Source organism: Octopus bimaculoides, chromosome 10 (assembly GCF_001194135.2).
Source record: "Octopus bimaculoides isolate UCB-OBI-ISO-001 chromosome 10, ASM119413v2, whole genome shotgun sequence".
Lineage (NCBI taxonomy): Eukaryota > Metazoa > Mollusca > Cephalopoda > Octopoda > Octopodidae > Octopus > Octopus bimaculoides.
In genome coordinates this window covers 27,310,658-27,314,206 of record NC_068990.1, presented here as the reverse complement: position 1 = coordinate 27,314,206, position 3,549 = coordinate 27,310,658, and the positions used below count along the sequence as shown (strand labels likewise).

Sequence of the window (3,549 nt, the reverse complement as noted above, 5' to 3'; positions counted from 1 at the left end):
AGAGAGAGAGAGAGAGAGAGAGAGAGAGAGATACATATACGAGACTACAATGCTGGAGATTTGCAATTATTCATGAATGGACTCAAAGCCTTCAGCTAAACGAAACACCTCAACGCATTCGTTCTGTACTCTACTGAAATACTGCTTTCTAATTTTTGACACAAGGCCAGCAACTTCGCGTGAGGGGATTAAGTCGATTACATCGACCCCTAGTGCTCAACCGGTACTTATTTTATCGTCCCTGAAAGAATGAAAGGCGATATTTGAACCAGGGCTTTGGAGTCGAAACAAAAACCTTTAACTCTGACTCCGATTCCTCTACTATTGTCACCTCCGACTCCTCTTTAGTAGTGATTGTGGTCTACATATCTCATAATGCATATGCATACGCTTGTATTCTGAGTAGGCCTATATCTTATAACTGGTTTATATTAAAGAATAATGACATCATGTGTCGGAGTCGGTATAATTTTACCGATTCCGACTCCAGTTGTTGTTGTTGTTGGCACTCCGTCGCTTACGACGTCGAGGCTTCCAGTTGATCCGATCAATGGAACAGCCTGCTCGTGAAATTAACGTGCAAGTGGCTGAGCACTCCACAGACACGTGTACCCATAACGTAGTTCTCGGGGATATTCAGCGTGACACAGTATGACAAGGCTGACCCTTTGAATTACAGGCACAACAGAAACAGGAAGTAAGAGTGAGAGAAAGTTGTGGTGAAAGAGTACATCAGTGTTCGCCACCATCCCCTGCCGGAGCTTCGTGGAGCTTTAGGTGTTTTCGCTCAATAAACACTCACAACGCCCGGTCTGGGAATCGAAACCGCGATCCTATGACCGCGAGGCCGCTGCCCTAACCACTGGGCCTGTGCGCCTCCACTGCGGCTCCAGTAACCCCTTAATTATTTCCGACTACGACGCCACGACTCGGATTCCGACTCCACAGCCCTGAATTGAACCCCTAAACATTAAGACAGATCAAATACCGCTAAGCACTTTGTCCGGTGTGCTAACGATTCTGTGAGCAGCTCGGTGCCTTTTACCCAACTAAAATATTAGAAAGTAAACAGAATACGGTTAGAATACCAACATATTCTGCCTGTCAAACTAACATATATGGCAACACGTTACTTAAATATGGAACCTTCACTGGCAATCGGAAAACATACTAAAATTTTCTGATATATTTTTATTTCTCTTCTCTATTGTAAAAGAAAAATTCGTCGGTGCTCTGCAGATTGTCATGTACAGATGGTTTGTTGCTGCTGTTTTTTTTTAATCTTATTTTATTTTAATTTTATTTTTAGGTTTTTTTTGTTGCTGTTACCACTTGCAGATGTATTCTTGTAATATGGTGTAATATAGCTGTTAGGTATTTGTCCTTAGCATTTAAGTATAAATTCTCTTAGCAACAACAACAACATCGACAATAATAGCAATTGCAGAAACAACAACAATGATAAGAGTAACGAGAAAGATGATGGAGTAGTGGAAATGGACGAAACACAAGCTGACGATGATGAGGAAGGAGGAGGAGAAGAAGAAGAAGAAGAAGAAGAAGAAGAAGAAGAAGAAGAAGAAGAAGTGGAAAAAGTGGAAAAAGGAGAAGAGGGAGAAGCTAGGAGGGGAGGAGGAGAAGAAAAAGAAGTAAAAAGATGCTAATGACGATGATGGTGATGAGGAGGAAGAGGAATGAGAGGGGAGAATGAAGGGAAGAGAAGGGTGAAAGAGAAGAAGAAGAGTAAGAAGAGGTAGTAGTAGTAGTAGTAGTAGTAGTAGTATATAAACAAGTTGCAAACGTTTTCCAAGATGTCCTTATTCCCTTTTCTTGCAGGAGAAAAAAAAACAATGGCAACGGTATGAACAACGACAACAACAACAACATCATCAACAAGAAGAAGAAGAACAACAACAACAACAGCAACAACAATAATAGTAATAATAATAATAATAATGTATAATTTTAGTGAAAATGAAACATGAACGAAGGTATAGCAAGAAGCGAGAAAGAAGAGAAAAATTTGAAAAAAATAAAATTTATCTGAAATTATATGTAAAGGTCAAACGCAAATCTGAGGATGAACGTTAATGTAAAACAAAAGTATATATGCGTGTGTTTATATATATATATTTGTAAACAAACATTTATAAACTCACATACACATATTGCACGCATAGGAAATTTGCTTGAATATTCTCTGAGGCACATTTGCAGAGCGAGATGTTAAAACAAATATGGAAATAACCAATAAATAAAAATGATAAATGAAGAACAAATATTTATCTCTCTTCGTGTTTTTCTTATTAAATATTTCATTTTTATTTAATGATTCAGTTTTAAAACAAACTTGATTTGCTCCTTGTTAAAGTAATTTAGTGCTAATACCATCGCTACACTGTTGTCAACTGGAGGGCAAATATTGTTCCACCGTTTATTTTATCTTTCTTTGACTGAGAATAATGTGTGTATCCCATAGGATGTACGATCTATCCTAAAAAAGAAAAAAAAAGAAATATTCGAATATAATAAATTCGTTGTCGTGTTTCCCCTTTAACACTTTTAAGGGAAAGTTAAGGAAACTTAACATGCAGATGATGTTTGGTGGACTAAACCTTTTTATATTTGTCCCGTGCATCGGAGTAAGGATAATATATCTCCCAAAAGCTCGTGAATTATCTTTTCGACATTTTGTCCTGTCGCTGTTTTTTTTTTTTTTGGATTATCTCACCGTTGTTTTCTTTCAGAGTTTCAAAGAATTAATGTTGGGTGTTTTTCTCAACTATGCAGATTTTAATTACAGACGAAATTTTTGCTAGGAACGGCTGTGTGGTAAGTAGCTTGGTTATCAACCACATGGATCCGGTTTCAGTCCCACTACGTGGCACCATGGGATAGTGTCTTCTGCTCCAGCCACGGGCCGACCAAAGCCTGGTGAGTGGATTTGTAAACGGAAACTGAAAGACGCCTGTCGTATGTGTGTGTATGTGTGTGTGTGTGTGAAATTTACAGAAAAACAAAACACGAAGACAGGTGTATAAGACAACAAGCAGGTGTATTAGTTTGACGTTTAGGAATGTAAGAAAATCTTTTAACATTTCGAGGCTACTCTCTCTCTTTCTCTCTCTCTCTCTCTCGCTCTCTCATATATATATATGTGTGTGTGTATCTATATATATATGTTTGTGTCTGTGCTTGTCTTACTACCATCGCCTGACAACCGATATTGGTGTGTCTACGTCCCCGTAACGTAGCGGTTCGGCAAAACACATCGATAGAATAAGTACTAGGCTTACAAAGAATAATACAGTTCTATATTTAAGAGATGAGGAATTATTTACATTATTTACATTATCTACATTTGACGGATATTCGTCCTCATCTTGTTTGTTGTTAACACAACGTTTCGGCTGATATACCCTCCAGCCTTCGTCAGGTGTCTTGGGGAAATTTCCAACCTGGGTTCTCATTCCTATCGATGTTACTATTATTATTATTATTATTATATTATTATTATTATTATTATTAATCAGGTCGCTGCCGTGAATC

At 37.9% G+C, this 3,549-nt stretch overlaps 1 protein-coding gene across 1 annotated transcript in view; it reads right to left on the bottom strand.

The window, feature by feature from the left end:
• Positions 1-3,549, bottom strand: part of LOC106869302 (uncharacterized) — a 53,367-nt gene that overhangs the window by 16,755 nt on the left and 33,063 nt on the right. The window lies entirely within an intron of this gene.